Consider the following 23,827-nt stretch of genomic DNA (forward strand, 5'->3'; position numbering starts at 1 on the left):
TAGCGTGCTAACAGTGTTCCAGATGGGGCAGGTAGCCTCGGAGAGGCAGAAACGCTACATTCGGAAACAGGTATTTCTAACACATCATAGAACACGACACAAAGTGGATAATTAGACGTAACTTCGCTGATGGAGGGCCAGGCGGCCGGAAACGAAGTGTCGACGTCAAGATATACGGCGCCCCTTTTCATTAGGAGGGTAGGCCAGCCAGTTACTCATAATTTTAGCTCTGAATAGGGTCGAAATAAAGAAAAGCCTCAGAGGACAAAGGACAGAGGCAGTAGACAACGCGTTTTCTCTGTCATCAATTAAATTGACTGAGTGATGACTAAATAAGGTTGATTTGTAGCAACGACAGATACGTCATGTTATCGCTTGGCTGCCTTAATCGCTGAATACAGTTAAAGAATTTGAAGTTTTCTCTTTTTTCTATCTCTCACACCTAGACATAATGGACAGTACTCTATAAATTCTGAATTGATCGACCGTACCTGAATACAGGCTGTTGAAAACTTCGAATATATTTAGGTGCTTATAAAACCTAACTCGAGCCATATATTGTGACATTATATATGGCTGCAAAACAAAAACAGCATGTATTGCTCGCGGCTAAAATAAATGTGTCAAACAGGTAGACCATCCGTCTGAACAATGGCTATGCTGCATTATAAGGCACATGTAGTCGATACAAGCGCCGGAGCCTGTGCTGGTGTTCTTCAGAAAAGAAGGACTATGCAAATGTGCCATTGAAGTGTTGATGAACACCGCTAATAGTGAAATGAGAGTTAAATTTCTGAAAACACTATATTTTTCAAGCCAGGGGTGTGTATATATATCTTATAAAATAAACGCATAATGCATTTCTGCATTAAAAAAGATTTTTAAAACGAAACGCGGCTTCGCAGACGACTATCATTATCATCAAAATATGCTCGAATTTTGGCCGACAGCTAACTTGTGGCAAGAACACGAAGCCGTATTAAAGACGTCAAAGCCTGCCTACATTAGTATATACGTTGAGTGAGCTGGGAATAGCTGATATTTACAGCGTATCTACGATAATTCTGGAACTTATTGAAACTGCTCTCTGATTCGTTCTCCCAGAAGCTCCTTCCTATTAAACTCATTCCAGTCGTCTCTGCTCGAATACGCGGAAAGCGAACGAGAGCAGCCGGAGTCGACCGTTCACATCGACATGATAAGAATAGTAACGATTTTCACCACCACGTCATATATGGTGACGATGATGCACCGAAGAAAAGCTGTCTTTCAACAAATTGACACGGCAACACCCTTCCCCTCCTCCCCCCTCCACTTTTGACAGCAGCGTACTAAATGACGCAAAAAAAAACTGCAAACAAACATAATGTTGATCACATTGCACTACAAAGCGCCAGATAAACAAACACAAAACCGCGGAACTTGGGACATATGCTTAAAGAAGGAATAAAACCATACACTGTGCAAAAACAAAGGAAATGATTCTGATAGGTAATTTACACGATACAAAGACAAGCCAAAAACACTGTACCAGTAAAAAAAAAAAAAAAAATAGAACATGAAGGAATGCATGCCAGTACTGTGCAAAGGATTGAACTTTCTTTGCAGAAAGGCAATAACATCCAAGAAAACATTAAGCGTAAATGTAGGAGTTCCAGGAATGTAATAGACAGCAGTGTTATGTCCTACATCAGTAGTTTATTATGAAGTCGCAGAAGCCAGCTTTCTAATGCTTTCAGACGACACATTGTTCGAAACGTTTTAATTTCCCACACGCCTTTATTTCATGTCTTGTAGCTTTGTTCTCAAATATTAAAGCATGAAAGAATTTGAATAAAAAATGCATTATTCGGAAGCGAAGAGTTCAGCAAAGGTGATAATCGTTCCAAAACGGTTGAAAGTTAAAAGAATGGCCACCTGTGACAACGACAGAAGTTTGTAGTTCCTTTTGGGCGAGAAAACGCAATTTTTTTTTTTCTTAGAATATACAGCACAAATTGCTCTTCTCCAGAGACTTCAAATATAACAGGGACTGAGATTTTCATTGTACATTTCCATGTTTGTAGAAACAATCAGCGAAATTTCCAAGGTTGGTTTTTTAGAGCATGGCTACGTTACCCCCCCCTTACCCTGTGGGGCTGATAGCCATTACACCCCCACGCACGTAAACGTTATGCCGTAGTGGGTTCTCGCAGAGCTAAATATGTTAAAGAATCAAACCATTTCTAACGCTGTGTAGTCGCTTCTTTTTTTTTTTCTTCACAAACAAACACAGCCATTAGCTCTTGTCTTGCTCTAACTTGCGGCGACACATTGATCTAGACCACTGCCCCGAAATCCTAATAATTATATCCAATTCAGTTAATTCAATGAACAGAGAGGTCGTCGACGTTTGTATCCGATTAACTGTTTTAGTTCATTCATTCTCATGAGTCCCGCATAACTGGCTCCTTCGGGCGCACAGGCGGAGTGGCTCCAGCCAGTAACCAGCTACTTCGGAGTTGTTAAAAATTTTACTTCAAAAAATGATCATGCCGATTGTCTCATCTCGCTTGTAATTACCATAAAGGTTCCTTTTTCTGCGCCCATTAGTCTCCACGCGAAGCTTCCCGCAGCTTTATAGGGCTTTAATACAACCAGGATCCTGGAATGATTTTCAGCGGACGGGAATAATGCGGCGTATTACGCGATTCAATAACAGCCGACTTTGCAGTTCTTGCTTCGCGGGACAAAAGGTACAAAATTAAACGGAATCGGTATTTCTAAATCCGAGCACTTGAATTTCTGTATCTTAAGAGATTTTCCTCTTCTACCGAGAGTTCTGCAATCCGCGCGCGTGTTCTCTGAGGGACCCTGTGTCCTTTTTTTCCTTTTACCTCCCGTCGAATCACGTTGCAAGACGAGCAAGCACAGGAACAGAATGGGGCATAAAAGGCGGAGGTGCGCCGCTGCGTACGGCGCCCGAATTAGCGGTGCTCGGTCCGTTACAGGTACAGCGCCACGATTCCGGCTCTTCATCCATCTCCATTCCATTAGAGTCTCTTACACATTAGATATAGAGTGTCGCGTGCGCTCGCCTCTGCTCATTGTGCGGGTGTGCGTCGTCTTCGAGGTGGCTTATTTGAACTTATAGAAGACAGAGAGAAAGACGAACATGGTATTAGGAGACCGCGAGATTTTCTCGGGGCCTAATTTTCGGTGACTCCGTTATTCTCTCGTGTTCCTTCGGTTCTTTTGTGTACAGGTACAAGCGGCAAGAAAGGGAATATCTTATTAGCATAGAGTTCACAATTAGCCTTACAGCACGAGTAAGATGTTACTTTTTTTTTCACTACTGATTTCTTAGACGCATCATTCTCATGACATTTTTTTTTAAGATTAGCGCAGAAAAAAAAATGGTGCTTGGATAAGGGTTGCGTGTTTCAGTTCATATTGCTTGTGTCTGCAAGTCTCAGTGAAATTCTTTGTACTCAGGCACGCGCATTCCGCGCCCAGCTTTGCGTCTTTTTTCAGCCGCTTCGATCGGGCCTAATGAGCTCACTGCGCTACCTCCTTTCCTTTTTTGCTTTCTTCTACCAAACCCGATTTTCGTAATGAACTAATCAACTTGGTAACGGGGACGTCGGGTTGTTTCTCTCTGTTTTGGGTCCTTGAACAATATCTGTTTTCACAAGTTTTCTTCTCCGACTATAACTTTCTCTTTGTTGTTAAAGGAATTCATCGCCTAATATGGAAGCTTTGTGCACGTCATATTTCTAAGTTCTCTGCGGCTGTTCACGGGAAATAACTAGGCATAATGGCAAGGTCCCCTGAAAGCCGCCACTAAATCGGTACATTTTTACTAACGGCACCGCGCATTCATAGCACGCCAATGCTTCGAAAGCTTGTCTCGGTCCCCGTCGAGTTCCATCCCGCGTTCTTGGCGAGGACGCCGAGCTCTTGCTGTGCACCCTGCAAAGGCAATGGTGAGTAGTGTACCGTGTATGCGGTGAGTCACGTGCATTTTACAAAGCACTCACGACCGAATCGGTATTCGGGTGATGTTTGCGGGATTATAACTGAAATATAGAGTGGATAAGAGAGTCTTAGCCAGTAACTACCTCTGTGAACTAAAGAGCGCTCCCCTCGTGTCATTGTCTGCGATGACGTTGCCCTATTCTCATGGTTCGCCGGCGTTCGCGAAGCATCTGCTCGTGAGGGTCGCTTCAGAGTTCCATGAAGAGACATTTTTTCAGGCAACTAGATTACATGTACCGTTCCAGCTATAACATCGTGAGGCATGGTTTGGCGATAAAACTGTTATCATGCCGTATACGTCGCGAAAATTGGAAAATATACTTTATGCAGATGCTAGCACATGTCGCAGCAGCTGTCGCTTATGACCCTTTAACCCTTCCAGGCAGTACTTTTCTCTTAAATTAAAAAATAAATATTTTTTTCCTAGCTCGCATATGCAAACTAAGAAAATGTTTGTAAGCGCAAAATACCATAGGTTAAGTTTTTTTTCACGCAACTGCGAAATTCATTAAAAAAGGACAAAATTATCAGATATAGCAACGCCGGAACACTGCGGCTTATCGAGCAAAAATCCGAAGGGCAACGGAAAAACTATTATTGCGATGGTGCACGTTATCCTTTAAATTGCGAAAACAAAAGATGCATGCCTGTTACTACACTCTTAACGTGGTTCCACAAAGAATCCAGTTATAAGTGGAACATTTAAAAATGTTCCTCTTATAAGTGGAATATTTTTAAAAGTTCCACTTAGTATGTGGAACCAGATTAAGAGTGTACTGGTGGCAAAATATATGTCTGCATAGAAACTACTTACGACGCGCTACTCCACTCATTGTTTCGCGATACCTGTTGCTGCGTTCGCTATGTGGCATAGACAACCAGTTTATTTGCGGCGCGAAGGATGCAAAAGCCACCATATGCAAATAAATCATTTCTAGGAGCACCAAACTGTCTCAAGAAGATACGGGTTCAATTTGTACGCAACAGTGTACAAGAGACGCGTGATGGCATTTCAAATGCCGGAGCATGTTCAGTGATATATTGGCCACATGGGCACAATCTAAGAAATTTGTTCGGATCTTACCGTGTACGAGGCATTCTTTCTTTCCTTACAATGGGCAACTTTTTCTTATATTTCCTTCCTTTATGCTACCTTCGTGTAAAGGTACAAGTCCATGTGAATAAACATAATAGAGCTTTGTTTCCAGCATTAATTTCGCTAACCCCAGAAGAATGAACGAGAAAAAGAGGCCTTCGTCGTCTGTCGGCCCGCTAGAAGAAACGCGGCAAGAAGGCACGGAACTCGTGGATACAGCTATGTAACAGGATGAAGTACGCGATGATAGCCAAACTCGTGTGCTCTTCCCAGAGATAGATACCACGAGGTGTTTTGAGTGAGGAGGGTGAGGGCGGAACCGATCAATCTCGGCCGGGTGGACGAGAGCCAGGAGAGTGTTCGCCCCAAAGCACGAACCGGGCTATGCCGGCAGAACCGGCGGAGGGCTGAGCGCTTCAATTTATTAAGCGCGCAATATCCCGCGTCGGCTATAGCAGCAGCTCGCGGGACGTCGTCAGTTCGCCGGCTGCGCGTTCCTCTTGATCCCGCGTAATAACTGGCGCCCCTCCTTTCGCCTTGCGAGGAAGGGCGGGGCCTTCGCTGGTCGCGTGAGGCAGGAAAATCTCGGCAGCGCTTCTCCCTCGCAGTAGCTAATTAGGGGCGCCAAGAGAAACGTCGCTCTCGTCACAGTGATGCGCACCTGGCTGCTGCGCTTTCTCCTTTAGGCCGGCCGTGTGGCAGACTTCCTTGGCTGTCGAGCGTCTAGGCTGGCTCATTAATCAGAATTAGCTGCGAAAACGAGGTCGACCGAAAACTAAACTAGGAATTTGGGCTCGATGACATTCGCCAGAGAGCCCAGAAAAGTTCAGATGTGCTTGCTTTGGACGTAGAAAATTTCTGTTTCGCCGACCCGAAATACGGCTTTCCTTAGTTGGCATCAAACTCCGGGCGTAGGCCCACACGCGCGTCCATGCACGCGCAGGTTTTGCAGCGCTGACAGACACGGACCGAAAGAAAGAGACGAACACAACCCTGACTTTCAAATGAGCTTCATTGGAAAAGGGAGGAAATTTGCACAATTTTTTGTATCACGTGACACATCCGAAGACAAAACATCATATGGCATGTGTCGTTTTTGCTTCTTACAATCAATAATGTAATTTATACATATGTGACTTCGGATGTCTCACATGATGCATAAAACCGTATAAATGTCCCATCTTTTCCAATAAAGTCAACATCAGTACTGTGTTCGCCTCCTTATTTCTGCACGCGTCTGTTTGCGCTACTAGTACCTGTCACGCTAATTGGGTCTAGTGACCTGCAAAAGGCTCTGGCATAGTTTCGTATTATACAGGAGAAATAGATATAGCCGGTGTTGTTTTGCCTTTTCCTTCCGATGAAGGCGGTGCAAATTTCAAATTGGTTCGGTTTTTCATAAATCACTCGTGTCTCAAATGTAGGCCGCGGCACCGACCTTGAGGTAGCGAAGCGCATGGGCTCCAAGTTAGAGCTAACTCTGGCAGCACGGACCTCCGTCCGAGAAGCGCTGATTGCAACCATGGCCAGGAAGGATTTCCGGGAGCCGTCTGTGTCGCAAGGCCGGATCGGAATACGCGCAGCTCCCTCTGCGAATGACACCCGTGCGATCACGCGTAGGGAGCCGCGCCTCGCTGTCCCTTGATGACAATCGGTGGCCTAAGCCCCTCGCAGTCGCAGCTGTGCACCAGTCGCCGGTGACCCGACGGAAGCTTTCAGGATCAATCGGCCACCCATCACACACACGGCCACGTCTCCGTACCCTGGACAGGGCAATCGCGAAGAGGCAAGGATCTACTCTGGACCCCGTCTTTCGTCACTAATTAGCACTGTCCCCGCAGCCATAATCTGAGAGCCAGTCAGGGGACTCGAAACCCCAGTCGCAATTCGGACACCTCGCAGCAGCCCATTCTTCCGACCACTTGATCGGAGAGCATTGCCCTGAGGATCCGTCGTACAATTCCCCGCTTTGTTGCCTAATGCAGGTCGTTCTTCGAAGGTTCCTTTGGGTATTTGCATTGCCCGACAATGGGCCTTGCCTACATCTCGTGTAATGAAACGCGTGTGTAACGAAAAATGTATTATGAACTGCCGTATAGTATTTCTCCAGCGTTATTTCGTGAGCGATGCTTGCACCAAAACAGAATTACTAGCCCGCGATTAGGACGACTGCTACATGTTGAGCACTGTACCGCAGCTTTACAAGGGAGGATTTACATTTGACTGACATATATTGGAGGGGACAAAACATCAATACAGAAAGGCACAAAGTTCTGACAGCGACATTGGCCAGTTCTGCTATGATTAAGTGCACGATTGTCGAGAGAATCGAAGTGTATATGTCGTGTATACGCCGGAAGTGTTCGAAATGAACAAACTGCACTTACGAATGCGCCTTCCTTTTTTTTTTATGTTGGCAGATGCTAATAGAGTTTGTTTTACCTTTGGTGTTTAGTACGGGACAAAGTCAAGAGTATTGCCGAGATCAGAGTTCGAAGTCCCAGGCAGTGGCATGAAGTCATCAAATGTAATAAGGACTCCTTTTATACAATCGTAAAGTTTTATGCAAAGGAGCTTGCTTCACAATTATTTTAGCCCTGGGGCTGTATTAGGGCTTATAGCGGGCGTTATGCAAAAGACAGAATGCTTTAATTATTTTGATAATCACCGAAATGCGTTTATTAACGGTTCTCACTTTTGTTTTAGAAAAATGCCGTATTTGCAGAAAAGTAGCTCTTCCTCTAAATAGTATAGCCGAGAAATAAAATTGCTTTAAGAAATTTGTAGTGCACGCTGTCAGGGGCAAAATGTCATCCTGATAGCTGGCTTCCCACCGTAACGTAGTGGTAGAGCGCGCATCTGACGTAGATTGCTCCTCCCAGAGATTTCGTCCCGCTGCTGGTATTCCTTGAGGCCCAGACGGGTGCCCGGAGGTTCACTGTCAGTTGCACTTCGCCCGCGATCTAGTTGATTGCCGCCGCGTCGGCACCCAATGAGCGCAGTCATAAAGCTATTTCCCTATTCCTCTCACCAGTAGGGTCACCCGGTTCTAAATCTCGTTGCTCGGTTTGCAATCCGGTCTCAAAACGCCGAGGTGGAGGGATGAACACCAGACTCGGTCGCTGCCGCTGTGCTATGGTCTGATTGCTTCTCAGACTGTACCTCGTAATGAGCGTTATAAACTTTTCATATAATGTTGTTTGTGGGCTACACTGCTAAGAAGACAAGGTCCAACGTTGTAAATACAACATGCCCCCCCCTCCCCCCCACACACGCACACCTCGCTTAAAAAGAAAAGAATAGAAAAGGAACTAGCATGCTTAGTTATTTGCATTCTTCCACTTACCTGCTGCCCGCCGTAGTTCCCAATACAGCTTCAGGGCTAAGATAAATCTGAATCAGGTACCCTTTTAATGAAAATTTTGGGCCGTGTAAAAGAAACCAGTCGGGATATTATGCACGTATATATGGTTGCAATAACGCAAGACGTCGCGTAATCCTGAAGTCATTTATGTTTTTGCCTTTTTCTGGAGCTAATAGAGCGCAGAGCACTGCACTAACTTTTGTTTTGTTGTTGTTGACGCGAATTGTCCCCTACACTCAACAGAGGCTTTCTGGAGGTCACTCAGGACACCAGTTCACGGGCCCGTCACATCAGTATACATTTCTCGAGAAGAGAGTTCAAAAAATTTCCCGCGAACTATCTGGCAAATATAGCACGACCTAGTCTGTATTCATGGCAGGAGCACATCCTCCTTGTTGCTGCAGTTGTTATTCTTTAATTTCTTTTTCTGTCCGCCTTTCTGCGCTCATTAATAGGCGCCGCGGTGTACAGCTTTGTAATTTGCACAAGGGAACTCAGCGACACTGGTGCTCATTTGCGAGCAGCCTGTGCCTCTTTGATGAAGAGAGTCAACACCAAGCTGCCTGTAATTGTGTCAAATGAAGTTTCCTTTTTTTTTTTCTTTTTGTCTTTTCTATCCACATCTCCCTTGATAAACCTGGGTTCGAGAATCGGGGCGTCGCCTTCGCAAAGGCGAAAAAAAACAAAAAAGTATGCAAGAGACAAGTTACTACTTGGAAAATTCACTAGGCGGCCTCCCATCGTTTGCCTTTACATAGTTTCGCGCAGACCTTGCCGGGGTGGTATGTACGCGGCAGACTTTAATTCATCTCTCCTTCTTCTAGCTGCCCGCCGTTCATCCTGTTTGCATTCTCGTTACTGCCTGCAAAGCGGGGATCTCCGGCGAGCGTCGTTTCTCGTGCATGTTCGTGCTGTAGAACACAAACATGACCGGCTAAGTTTCCCGCGCAGCAAACTGGTATTTCGTTATAACTACGACTTTCCACACGTAGCACATGCGGCGTGAGCTATACCGCATTCTGCGACGGAGTTCAAAAGCTGCGCAACTTTATGCTCGAGGAAGTATCTCTCTCAGCCAATCTTCAGTTTCCTCGTTTTCAGCGGGTTCGACCATGTACGATCGTTGTCTCGAAGCCAACTTTGATATGAAGGAAGAACACGGGATGATGAGGTAAAGTTTCTAAGTTCATTATGCTTTCTTTTAATTGCCTCTCTTTCGCTTCCCCATTGTACGCGTCGCGCACCACATCCAGACGGTAATGTACACGGCCGATATGCATGCGCGGACTGCGCTCTTGACTTGAGCTCGTGGAATGCGCGTGCCTCCGGTAACGAAACACGCTGAGAGCGGGTAAATCTAACAGGCTTGTGTTTACTCTGCGAGAGCAAATTCATTATCCTGTCCCGCGCAGCCAGCTCAGCTCGGCGCATTCTCCTGCGCCGGCTTCAGGAGGCTCGTGTTCCGTCACAGTCAGCGGCCTCTGCCGCGGGCGGGTTGCGCCGTCCTGGCCGCCGTTTTTGCCTGCCCTCAGCGCCGCTTGTTTGTTTACTCGCTCGAGAATTAGGCCAAATAGTTCCCCGGAGCCGATTTTCAGCTTGAACGCGGCGCTCGAAGTTTAGCGACGGATTACCGGTTTCGTCTGGCCTGAGCGCGAGTCCGGAATATCGTCGCCCGTTTCGAGCGTGGCATTTAAAGGACGAAGGAAAAACACAAAGTTCATTTTTGGGAACGAGTAAGAAACAACAACTAGGTGAGTGGCATTTAAAATCAATGCAACCTACTTGAGCGAAGTTTGTAGAGGGTAAATCACATGCGAAGCCCAAGCGTACCGTATAACGAAAAGAATCATATAAGAGGATGAAAAGCACTTAAAATTTCGGCGATATGGTGGTCTGCTCACGAAGAGTAGAATTTCGAAAGCTGCTGCTTAGAAGTAGTACTTTATTTATTAGCTGCACTGCTGGACATTCCACTTACGGGCGCAATCAGTAGTTTCTTAGGCTCGTAAAAAACGGACTACAATGATCGTGATTACTCTCGCTGGACTATCAGGTGTCCAATTAGTAGTACCCGAGAGTGTGATGAAATGTACTGGGACATGGGGACTATTTATTCTATAAGCAATAACATGAGATGACACCCCCACAGCCGTGAGATGCCACCAGTACTGACATCGCATGTCCTTCTTCTCGGTCTATCGTTTCTCACCCGTTTAATGAAAGGCTCTAAACTCTCTCGGCTCACTTTCAAGAAGTTCCTGGTTGAAGCATGGTTCTTCCGCGAATAGCGCGATTCAATCGGCGGCTGAAGCCCGCGCTAAATTACGCGCCAGAGACTCCCTTTGTACGAGCAATGAAGCCGCGACACTAGGGCGTTAAGAGCGAGCTCCATCATTTGTGAGGCTTCACCTTTCCTGGACTCGGAAACAGTATAGCCTCTTAATAATGCCCCCTAGAGTCAGCGTGGCGTACCATCGTCCATCGTCGCCTACCAGCGCAGCGGACGCATGTATAGGGACACCGGGGAGAGACGCAGCGCAAGAAAAGCCTCTTCGGCCAAGTGCGAGTTATCGGCTGCGCCTTGGGGGCTCGTTTTCTTCGGCGGCTTTGTGCTCACACGCGGACCTCACGTGAGGTGGGCTGGAGCCGATTGCGGTGGCCGAGATATGCGGCGAACATCCACTGGCGCTGGTGCGCTCATCTAAATGCCCGTGGCCCATAACCAACTGTACCGTCTCCGTGTCTGTGCAACCCTACTGCGTGGAGGAGGGCCGGCAGTAGCGGCCGCGCCGGCCGAGCCTTTTAGCGGCGTTGGCGGCAGCTTGCCTCCGAGCCAACAATCAAATGTCGATCTGGCCGCGGCAATCAATGGTGCCGGGCGTCAAAAAGGGCAAGATAGCGGGCACACTTCCGGGACTCGAGGCAACGTAGCGGAGCGGTGGTCTACAAAGGGAGGGTCCCGCTGCGATCAGCATACGCGCGCAGATTGCCCGGCGGTTGGCGCACAGCATCGCCGCTCGCATGCTGACGCGCTCTGTTTATTCAAGGAGAAAAGGGCCCATCCTGACGCCGGAGAAGCGCCTTAGGTCTGACGCTCTCTCGCAAGCAATAACTGGCGGGCAGGCTTCGCGCCCACTCTTGGTTACAGAAGGCACGCGATGAGGCTCTATGTTTAATCAGAGAATGTCCTGGGATGGCCACGTGTCCCGCTATATTTCTAAGACGTCTCAAATAACACAACAGGTCATATGTACTGCAACCTGGAAATTTTACTGCCCTTTCTCATGTCGTTAGTCTATTACTCATTATTTCAATGGCGTCGTTTTCACTGTATCTTCAAGTATGGAGCTACATTATAGGAACATCTACAAGGTAAAACAGCGCAAAAACCGCACACCGAACGCAGAAAGGTGAGACGAACACAGCGCCTGTGTTCGTCTCACCTTTCTGCGTCCTGTGTGTGGTTTTTGCGCTGCTTTACCTTGTGACGTTCTACCAGCTAGCCCGCAATGCGTTATTCAGAAAATCTAAATAACTTGCTTGTACATAAAAAAAAAAAGAGGCCTCAAGGACTGCTAAAAAATTGCCCAGGTTACATCGCACAGCAGAAATATTCCTAGAGCATAAAATTATGAACGTTAGGTAGAGCATCCGAGCCGCCGGCGTCTTTGACGTGTGGGGGAGATAACCAGGAAACGAAGACCTGAATAAAAAAACGTAGTCCGTGATTTGCACGATTGGTCGCAGCGAAACTCACGGCTACTCCCATCGAATCACTATTTAGGGCGCTGGCTGAGTGGAGCTAGCTAGGAGTTACCGAGATTTCTATAACAATGTGTGAAAAATAAGGACTGAATTTTAAGACGCCCCTCAGCTTGTGCAATTTTAGTACCTCAAATGAAGAACCTCAGATGCTTCCTTAATTATAGGAATCTTTGAAGGGAATTGAATCATCTAATTTTCGCACTACCCTTGGGCACATCTACGGTAAGGAACCTCACGCAGCGTCGAGGAGCTGTTTGTTCTTGTCTGGTGATGGGATTTATCATTTATTAATAGAAATATATTTGTCTAAACTTGAGGAAAAGCAAGTGTCCATAAACAACTTTCTATTTGTTTAAAAGGCGCGCGTGCCTTTGTGAGCTCGTCCTGTATTTTGCCTGTATATTTTCAGTGTTATTGTAAGATCCTTAGTATTGCCTTCCTGCTCTCAGTCTTGCCTTGTGTAGGGTCTAGAATGGTAACAGACCCCAACATACGTCTTGGCTGTGTCCAAGGTGTCTTGTGGGCTGTTTCATATTTCCACTGACGCCAAGGCTCAGGACGAACTGTGAAACGAGTACGTAGGAGAAACCAACCGCCAAACAAGCTACAAAGGGTGGAAGAAACCACAACTTGTACAGACGAGAACTAACACTGGCCGAGGTGAAGCAAGCACTCATGCCGAGATGCAGCGATGCACTGCATCTGTAGCAAGGGCGTGGAGAAAAATTTCACTGCACCGTGTAGCGGGTGACCAAAGCAACACTTTAAATCGCAAGAATGATCGGCAAGATAACAAACTGACATCAAGATGTGAAAGAGGGGAACACCAGCAGACAATAGACGGACACAAATAAAAAAAAAAAAGTAGGCTTTTCCCGGTCCAAGGACCCCCTGCAGCCTGTGGTGTCCAACGAGTCTCATGACGCCGTGAGAAATCCCCTTACACCTGCTGGCATGACAACGCATATATAAGGGAGTTCATCATGCCTTAATCAACTTAACCGCAACGTTATGAAAACCTGTCGACATCATTGATTTCAGGGCTGATTTCGAAGGGTATCTGATCCTTTGTTTTAGTTGTATGCGACTATAGTGTAGGCACGGACCTTTAGTAGTAAGATGTTTATAATCATATATTTCAGCCTGAAACCCAAAGGAAAGAATCGATTGAAAGCACTTGTGGGGAAGGCATACTAGCAAGCTTTAGATCCTTCCCACCAAACAAAGACACGAAGAAATTCGAAAAACTCGGAATACACAATATTCCAGAAGAGTACATCGAAGTACACTTAACGAGCGACACACAGTGACTCACAAATACACCTACAGGCAGGCATACATTAAAAGCACTGAGATATCTTAATGTGAGCACAGGGGAGGAAAATTACCAGACGGACACTGCCTGCAAGGCCAGAGAGCCTTTGACTCCAGGCCGCTGTCTAGGCGGATTGGTTGACGCCTATCCTGTATCTGTTGGAAATTAAAGTTCTACGACCGACACCTTTAGGATCACCAAGGGAAACATGCACCCTGAAGAACACAAGGGAATTAGGAATACAAGTGCAAAAAGCCCTCCAAAGAAAAAAAAATATCTAGGGGTCATCCTGGTTAGATCGATGATATCCTGCGAAACCTCTGTTCGAATCACCCGCACCAGGGTATGTGCAGTGTGACGCCATCGTCAGTCCGGCCAATAAGGAGCAAACACAAGACCCGAGGATTTTGTTCGGCAGTGAGGTTCGTTTGACTGCTTTCGCACTAAAATATGGAAACCAAGCTAATGTAATATATTCTTATGCGGCACATTACATACCGGTATAGACAAGACGGTAGCCTGGCGTAGTGGACAACGTAAAGAAGGAAGTTAAGGTAGCTACTATCAGAATGGGATACACAATGTGATCATGAAACATGGTCAAGACGGTAGCCTGGCGTAGTGGACAACGCAAAGAAGGAAGTTAACGTAGCTACTATCAGAATGGGATACACAATGTGGTCATGAAACATGGTCAAGACGGTAGCCTGGCGTAGTGGACAACGCAAAGAAGGAAGTTAACGTAGCTACTATCAGAATGGGATACACAATACAGGTCTAGGAGGCCTCCACAACTACCTCAGTAATGTGCTACAATAGAACCTGTCGGGCTATTTGTCTCATAATTCAAAATAAAGAAGAGCTGCGCTACCGAAGGGCGAAGAAGAGGCAAGACCCACATGAACGCATGCGTGCCGTGCTTCTATTGATTCACTTGCATTTTACCTCTTCTTCGTCATTGTCTCTGTAGCGCAGATTTTTTTCTTTTTTTGTACCTCAGGAAGCTAGGAAAGAAACTAATGCATACTCACTGATCGACTCACAAGAGGCCTGCCGGCGATAGAGAAAAAGCGGCACACCAAGAACAGCATATTATGCTCTAAAAAACAGAACGGTAGGAACACCAAACGTGGTGGCAATTTCGGCGCCCCGTCATAAGTCTGTGCGCGCGAAAATCCCTATGAGTCACAATAACCTCATAAAGATTTCTCATAATAAACTCATACTAAACTCGTATAAATCTCATACAATCTCATACAAGTATCAATAATCGTGTGAGAAACATATGAGACTTGTATGAGTTTAGTATTAGTTTAGTATGAGTTTAGTATGAGAAATCTGTATGATGTTATTGTGACTCATACGATTTTTTCACTAGGAGCGGAAAGAAAAAAGTGCATAAAGTAGTTCGAGTGGACCGGGGAGAGCAGCGAGGCGGAACCAGTCAATGCACAGTGCAGCGCCATTCTAGAACACAGACTGTGCAGAATGCTACATCGTCCACCACTCAAAAAGCTCATCAGAGTTCAAGCATTGATAAAACTGCCACCAACAATTACCCACGTCTGTCTCCAGGCGTAACACACCTTGCCGTATACTCGAAGAACTGCCCCCTATGTAAGGCTCGCTCCACACTATACCAACCCACTTGGGTTTTACAAGGAATAATTGCACCACCCAAAAGCCCAGACCCAATAATCGAGCAGTAGTAGGCCGCCAGCTCGAGTCTTGAGGCCCAGCTACAGCTGGTGGACGGAGCGAAGTAGGCAGTGAGATCCGTATAAAGAAGCCCTGGACTTAGGGCGTCTCCCACCAGGAATCTAGCTTATTTTACGAGCCAATAAACATTTTAGTGCAAACGTGCTACTTCACGACCCAAGCTCCAAAGCAGGAATGGTATGTGAGGCTTGACCTTGAAGTTTAGCATAGCAAAAGCGTGTCTTAGTATTAAACGAAAGTGCAGTATGGTGTACCAAGTCCGCTCATGAGCTAACAATATCGACCACTCTCCTTCATGGTGGACATGACTCTTGAGCATTGACCCGGGTCACCCGAAAAATGACCCCGGAAACACTGGACCAAAATTGGTATCCAAGTGCAATGTACCACGCCCTGTTAGATGTTCACCACCAAAGTGGCTCAGGCCACTCCCAAAATTTGGCCCTGGACACCCGAAAATTCATCATAAATGCACCCACTGGAGCGTGCTTTCGCACGAGTTACCGGTGTAACCACGTTCAACTGCTGTGATTTTCTTCATCCACAATATCATCTTCAATGCTGATGACTGCTTGACTCGAAATATTGTTGCCATGGGCTGGCCATGTCTCATTGTTTAGAGACCAACAGCGGTACAGCAGTAGCAAGGAATATTCGCCCAACCACTGTAAACTAAGTGTCGTCACAGCCAACAGCGACACCCCTATGCGCAAGCGCAGTTTGGGTAGATGTGCAGTGAAGCATGCGTATAGTCAGCGACACGAGGTAAGGGAGCATGAAAGTCGCTCTTTGCCAGCTCGAAAAGAGGAACCGCCAAGGAAGGCCTTAAAAATGCCTCCTTATAAGGCGTATTCCAAACTTTGTTGAAGACAGGCGAGCCGTTCTTCAGGCCTCACTGAGGAATGAAGCGTTTTAAAAATTTGCCCTGAGTGTTCAAACAATGCCAGCACTAAAGCTGGAATTTCTTAGAGAGATATTGCCTCAGTAACAAAGCAGCACCAAATGAATAAGGGTGACTATATCAAAACACATCGCTCGTAAAAGCTATTCGTGATTCGTGTCCGTTAATTCAACGAAAGCGATAGGATACATGATACGGACAAAGACTATTTGTTTCTTGGCGCAAAATGACTTCAGTTAGATGTCCCAAGGTGTAAACCAACGAAAACAGGGTTAATACAGAGTACAGGTATAATGGTGCGTTAGCAATAAGGTGTCCTTAGTTCTGACATTTCGATTTGTGGATAACTAACAGCTGTTGGGCCCGTCGCACGTACTCCACAAAGGTGTTGCTGTTTGAAGCAAAGCGGCTAAGTTCTTTGCAATAAACGAAGCCAGAATAGCAGCTTGGGCTTGTTGGTTATGCATCTTGAGATCCTTGAGGTTATGCAGTGCGGAACCTGGACGGGAGCACCGACACAACAGCGCTCGTTGTGTCGTCTTCTAATCTTGTGCTCCCGTCCACGTTCCGCGCTGTTACCTCAAGGAACTGACGAAGGAGAAAGCTGTTAAATGCTTTTGTTTACATAACCGTACATAACATACCTTTTCATAGGAAAAATCGAAGTTCAGCTTCGAAACCCAGTTTAAGACCATGCGTAGACCCTGAAATTTACCTATAGCGAAGTTTCAGTGTCTATCAGATGAAAGCCCCGTCCTTGTTAACAGCACGCGGTCATATAAGATCATAACACCGGTCATGGTGCTGTGCTGAACAATTCTGCTGAAAAATTCAGGCCAGGATCCGACGCAAACACATCAGTGGCCGACGATTTTGTCACATCGTTTTTCTGACGCTATACCTCGAAACGACACGCACAGCTCTTCGACTCCAAGACTAGCGAAGAGAAAAGCGGAACATGAAGGATCTAAAACATTTTGATCTCTCGGAATCAAGGCCGCCTGCGGTCGCCCTTCCGGCACCCGCATTTAGCCTTCGGTTAATTTCTGATTATGATTTAGCAATTTTCTTTTACTTTCCCGAAATTTGGGGGTTCTTATTTTATGCGAGTACTTGGCCTAAAAGTGTAAACACATCTGATCATGGGGGCTAACAGACATTATACGCATTTGTAGGGCAAATTCCCATTTACCTATTCAAGTTGCTTAAAAGTGCCCCTGACTCGGTCGCGTCAGTCTTACAAATGTGTGAATACTCATAAATGTTTGTCTAAATAGGCCTCGCAAAGCTGAAGAAATCCATTCTTGAGACTAATAAGATATAATATATACTGGGTAGGTGCACGTGCTAATGGTTTTAATATTTTGTTGTACTTGGGCGCATGTCATGATGCTGCATATATGAGCCACAAGCATATAGAGAACAAAGCACGACATCCGCGGGCCAACCAGTTCAGATTTCCTAAAAAACTACTGTTTGCCATTCCATCGAGAAACGATGAATCTATTGAGCATATTCTGCAGGCTCAATACATTACAACACATAAGCAAAGTATCGTTAAAATTTCTGACGTGGTTCTCACCTCTTTCGCAGCACGGAAGTAATGTCATGAGCCATCCCCGCGAAAACTTGTGAGCTGATGACGGGACTCGGAACTTAACCATGATTATCCTCGAATGAAGCGCGAAAAGGACAACACATTGCACCTGCTTTCAATTCCAAGGTTGCCAGTCCTAAGTACTATTGCTCTCGCAGAGAAGGGGCCGCAACAACGAGGTTTTCATAACGGCAGCGCCGAGAGGGTCGTCTGGCGGCTCGCTCGCCGTGCTCCGCTGCTCAGCCTGCTTCTTAAGAAACCTACGTTCAAGCTACCGAGTGCGGCCCGTTCTGTAGCCGCTGAGAGTATGTTTACACGGCGCACGTTCCAGGCGCTGTACACGAACGAAATTGAGTGGGCGAACTCTCCCCGAGCTTCCCCGAGAGGTGCGAACTTTTCCGCTGCCGCGCTCAGCGGCATAGAGCGTAGCTAAGGCCACCTGGTGCCCATCATCGAAAGCGATACATGCGCAGTCGGCGCAGTCTTCAACGGTGGTCCCAGCGTCTGTGGAGGGCGTGAGAGGCTATAGCGGCAGACTAAGTATCCTCCTTTTCCTCTTCCTTCCCTAAGAGTTGCTGTGTAGACGTCGCCGGCATACGCGGAGGTTCTCAGGGGCAGTATAAACAATGCATCCGGCGAATCGCGCCTCTCTCCCACGCAGCGTCGCTCCTGACACGAACGCAATCGTTTATTTACACGATGATTAGACAAGACGAATCTTTCACTCGGTCACAGAGGCCAGAAAATTCGACCGAGAGCCTTTTGCCGGTCTTTGTGGCTGCTGTCGGCGCCTTCTCTTTTTACGCTCCCGTGTGCGATAGAAATGTTTGCGCCCCTCGTTACAGCCCTCCGGGAGGAAGGAGGCGCATTGGGGGAAACGGTGGGCTCCGCGAGTTTTCGCGATGCTGTCCGAACTGCTCCTAAATGACTCGGTGTTCGGTAAATCATTTTGAAATCCTAGCTGCAAGTGGGCATGAGCGGGGATGTAATACTGTTGTATATATAAAGCAATGGCCTTCTGAAAAGTTACTATTTTCCTTGTTTCGAAACACTAATAGCGCGCCTTTCGTCCTTATGCAAGACGCATTGCAGGGCCCAGAATGAAAAACATTGATTGGACAAATTTCGAAAATGCTCTAGATTATTTCTAATGAACTTTCCAACTACAGTGAGACTTGAAGATAATTCATTCGCACAGAGAAAGCAAGGATTTCATTTGTTTATGCTTCTTGCTTGGTTTGCGGCAACGTTGTAAATCATAAGCGTCATGATACGTTTAAAACTGAGCGAGAAATGAAACTCGTTTACGAGCTAAACTAAATGTGCAAGAGTGGAGTTCCCTACAATAAGTTTGGCTATGTGGTGTCCTTCACCCCCCCCCCCCCTCTCTGAAAAATGAGTATATAAGTGATGCGTGTCAGAAAGGGAGGTCAGGGTTAACGATGCTTTTCTAAGAGAGTTGCCGCTCAAGCAGTGGTAGTATTTCTGTATTCACTACATCTTTTTTTTTCTTTCCTTTCGTCAGTGACCGTTGGGCCGCGTTAATTTTGGTTTAGTAGTCACGATAGCGCAAAGCAGTGTCGAGGGATAATTCACTTCTCGAGTTCAAATCATGAGGATGTAGGATGCTTCATTGATGCGGAACACTAAAAGCGCCACGGGTAAAAGCTCGGATCAAAGCCTATAGAAACTAAGGACACGGGTTTGATCCAGACACGGCAGCTAATTTTTCAAGGTGGCAATAATCAAGGTGCCCATGTACTGTGCAATGCCAGTGCTAGTTAAAGTACACCAGATGGCCTAAATTATCTCCGGAGCCTTCAACTACGGCATCTCTCCCAGCCTGAGTCAGTTTTGGACGTTAAACCTCTAAAAACCATCCAAACCAATTTTTACGCTTTTTTAAATGCAGGAACGCATTCCTGGCCGCCACCTCACACTTTTATGTCTGCCTCTGATGATGATGATGATGATGATGATGATCTGAAATGTGAGCCCCCACCGCGAGTATGTTACTTGCTGCCTCAATGCCAGCGCAGCTTTTAAGTTTTGATCTGAAAGAAGACTTCGATGCGTGGATGCTGCATTCGATTGTTTCATGTTTCAACGTCGCGAAAGTATTGCCTTCCGTAAAGATAATTTTGTGTTGCGAAATTGACATGCGACCGGCCCGATATTGAAAATTGATTGGCGACGTCTGGTGCGCCAGTGGCCCGGCGTTGCCAATGTGCTACCAATAATGGTGCAGCCATGCAATAACATTGACCAGTCTTGGACCAGTGAATTACATGTTCCCTTCATGATTGGCATTCATGGGCTATCAACGAGCAATAATGACCTCGTGTATAGAATTGCTTGCCAACATTGTATACACGACGATATATGATGGCCAATATTACCCAGCCATCGGCAATGCCTTGCCCCATAATTCGCGAATCATGGCATACATTGGTAAATATTTTCCTGCGAGTATATATGGCTTGTCGACATTGAATATAGCTTGGCGTTCATTGGTCAATATCATCCTGCCACTCTTAGTGGCTTGCCAACATTGTATGCATCTTCAGTTCCAGTGGCCGATATTGCCCGACGAGTGGTGGCCACTGGTCTACATTGGACATATAATGGCATGTATCGGTAAATATTGCCGAGCCAGTATTGACGGCTTGTTAACATCGAATACATCTTGGCATACATTTGTCAATTTCCCCCTGCAAATCCTGACGGCTTCCCAACATTGTGTATATCTGCAGATAAAATGGTCGACTATGGCATACAATGGTAAATATTGTCCTGCCAGTATAACTCGCTTGTCGACATTTAATATATCTTGGCATATATTCATTAATGTTATCCCACCTGTTTTAGTGGCTTCCCAACAATGTATGCTTGTTGGTTCCAGTGGGCAATATTGCACAATGAGCTGTGGAGACTGGCCATCATTTCACCTATCATGGCATACATTGGTGAATATTGCAATGCCAATATTTATTGCTTGTCAGCATCGAATGTATCTTGGCATACATTGGTCAATATCCTCTCGCCAGTCGTCATGGCTTCCCAACATTGTATATTTGCAATCACAGTGGTTGATGTTCCCTGACGAAGTGTAATGGCTTGCCAAAATACCATACATCTTTACGTAGGTTAATTAATATTCTCTTGCCATCATTGATGGCCTGTCAACTCGAAATATTCACTGCCATAAGATGGTTAATATTTTACTACTAGTTAAGATGGTTTCCCAATATTGTATCCATCATGGGTTATAGTGGTCGATATTTTATGGGCAGCTGCGATGGCTTGCCAACATTGCACGCATCATTGTATGCATTGATTTATATGGTCCTGTTAGTATAGCTGGCTTATCTACATTGAATACATTTTGGCATACAGTGGTCGATGTGGCCCGCCAGTTTTGGGGACTTTATAACAATGAATATGACTGGGTTATAGTGGTCGATATTGTCCACTGAGTTTTGACGACTGGAAAAACATTGCACATATCACGATATGTATTGGCCGGAATTGGCTTGAGGATATTTAATGATCAATTCCTAACCTGTATATCTTGATATATTTTTAACGTCCCGAACAATAATGTCGTGTCCTGTATGTTTTATAAATCGTCAACGATATAGTAACAGTAGTCATCATCATCATCATCATCAGCGTGACTATACCCACCGCAGGGCGAAGGCCTCTCCCATATTTCTCCACTTAATCCAGTTCACTCGGTTCTATGCTACCTGCATTCACTTGACCCCTGCGAACTTCTTAATCTCATCCGCCCACCTAATTTTCTGCCGTCTCCTGCTACACTTTCCTTCCCTTGGTATCTAGTTTGTTACCCTAAGCGACCATCGGTTATCCTCTCTTCGCACTACATGTCCTGCCCATGTCCATTTCTTCTTCTTAATTTCCACTAGAATGTCGATAACTTGAGTTATTTCTCTGACCTACTCTGCATGCTTCCTATCTCTTAATGTTACCCCTACCATTTTTCGTTCCATAGCCCTCTGGGTTGTCCTCAACTTAAGAAGAACTTTCTTGGTTAGCCTCCACGTTCCAGCCCCAGTAGGAGAGAACATTTATTTAAGAAAAATGGCTTAGGTGGTAAGGGGACCGTTGGTATAGGGTCCTCTCCAATTACAAGCGGCTGCTGCCTCTTAGTGGCTGTAAATTAGCGTCTATCCCTCGTACACAATCCCTTCAGTTTGCACACTTGCCATGCCACCCAGGATTCGAACCTATGGCACATGATTCGCGATAGTTGCAGAGGACGGAGTGCAAAGGAGCTACGACTGCGGATCGGCTAATGCTGGGTCAAATGGCCACCGCCTGCAGTCGGCGCCGCGGAGGTAACAGATTGAAATTCCGTTCGGGCGTCGCGAGAGACCGTCCATCTTCGGCCTACGCGAATCCCCTGCCGCTGATGGATGAATTTCGCGCGCTTCCGAGCTGCCCTGCCTACTCCGGAGACCGCTTGGCCTGCTTCCCTTCGTAGCGGTCCCGCTGCGTTCTTTGGGCAAGGAATCGAGCGTAAAGGGAAAAGACTGGGCACAAAACGGGTGCTCTTGGATGGACGACCAGCTCAGCTCATATCCTACGCCGGCTGGGTCCCCTTGGAACGCCATTTGGAATAGCCTGTGGAGTGAAGTCAGGCGTCAGCATCCCAGACCGGGCTTCTCTTTGCTGCTTCTCGAATCTTTTCCCTGCCCTGTGGCATCCACTTTTCCTGTTCAGGAAGAGGAGGACTTTGAAGTTCCCACCAAAGTGGAATTCCAATCATGTCACCAATGAAGAAGCACGTACTTTCTCGGTGAACGCATTTAACTTGCAAACCCTTTACTGTAGCACGTAATAACATTTCAGCAAGGAAAATGTGTGGAACAAATTGGGTTCACAGAAGTAAAAAAAGAAAAAAAGAAAGCTTTGAGGAAGAACGACTCGAGCTTTTTATGAATGATTGAATACTTCAAATGTTCTCCTCTGGCCCAGCGCAGCTTTTCTGTGTGCACTCGAAGAGTCACGGGCTGTTGTGGTGAGACAATAAACCAAATGATGGGGTCTTCAAGTTACATTCTTTGGGCCTGTGAGAACAGAGCGTGAATACGTGTGCGCGTGATTTCTCTGTTGACTGTTCCTGCATGCCACGTTTTGCACGCTCACATCTTCGGAATATCAAGGACACAAGTGTGGGGGCAGTGATTGAGCAGTATACGTTGCGGGTGTGGAATCGTGTAAGGCATGGAAGTCACTCTTTTTTTTTCTAAAAAAAAAAAAAAAACTGTCTGCGTTAATTAAACTCCTAAAGAGATTTACTTTTCGTATCCTCCCGCAGCACTTAAGCCTCTTAGGAGCTAAAAGAAAAAGAACCGGCTTCGGGTTTTGGACCATCCAAGCACGGATATGATACACAAATTGACAGGACCAGTTTTGCTTTCTAAATTGTCCTAAAGCAGGCGCTAGCAGGCTCTGTGATGCTCTATGTTTAAAATATAAAAAAAAAATGAATACTGTTGAAAAAAAAAATTGTGCTGAGCCTCATAAACGGCTATACGGGCGAGTAATTGAACTGAGTAAACGTAGAAAAGGAAGAGCAAAACATAAGCAAATGCTCGGTTTGTTTAATATTCATAAGGTCCATAATAAATGCGGAATATGGAACAATTACGCTAAAAGCAGCACTAAGGAAACTTGACTCCATATATTCCTCCCAACACGGATTATCAGTTGCTCCTGGACTCAACGTTTTGTTCTTATTTCTGTCGCGTTTTTATCAGAGAATCTTGCAATTCTTCTGTCGAGAGCGCGTTAATAATTTATTATTGCATAAATTGAATGCTGCAAAACTTTGGTGCAGTGGTTGTTTTGCTTATACATTTGGCCATAGAATTATGTGATGTTCACATTGTTTTGCCCTCTGCCACGAATGTATTATCTACCGCTTCTAAATAGCACTCTATTTTTCAATAATTATGACCACTCCCTTCTAAAATGCTCCCGGAAATAAGGCAAGTGCAAAAAAAAAAAAAAAAGAATAGATAAGA

General features: G+C 45.9%; 1 protein-coding gene across 1 annotated transcript in view; it reads right to left on the minus strand.

Annotated features, from left to right (window-relative positions):
• cpx (synaptic transmission protein complexin) overlaps positions 1-18,115 on the minus strand; it is a 259,696-nt gene extending 241,581 nt beyond the window's left edge. The window contains exon 1 of the mRNA XM_084591228.1: positions 17,760-18,115. The gene's annotated coding sequence lies outside the window, so the exon portion shown is untranslated. The remainder of the gene's footprint in view (positions 1-17,759) is intronic.
• Between the last annotated feature and the right edge of the window lie 5,712 nt (positions 18,116-23,827).

This window comes from Amblyomma maculatum, chromosome 1 (genome assembly GCF_055883805.1).
Source record: "Amblyomma maculatum isolate TAMU_Amacu chromosome 1, ASM5588380v1, whole genome shotgun sequence".
In the NCBI taxonomy this organism is placed as follows: domain Eukaryota; kingdom Metazoa; phylum Arthropoda; class Arachnida; order Ixodida; family Ixodidae; genus Amblyomma; species Amblyomma maculatum.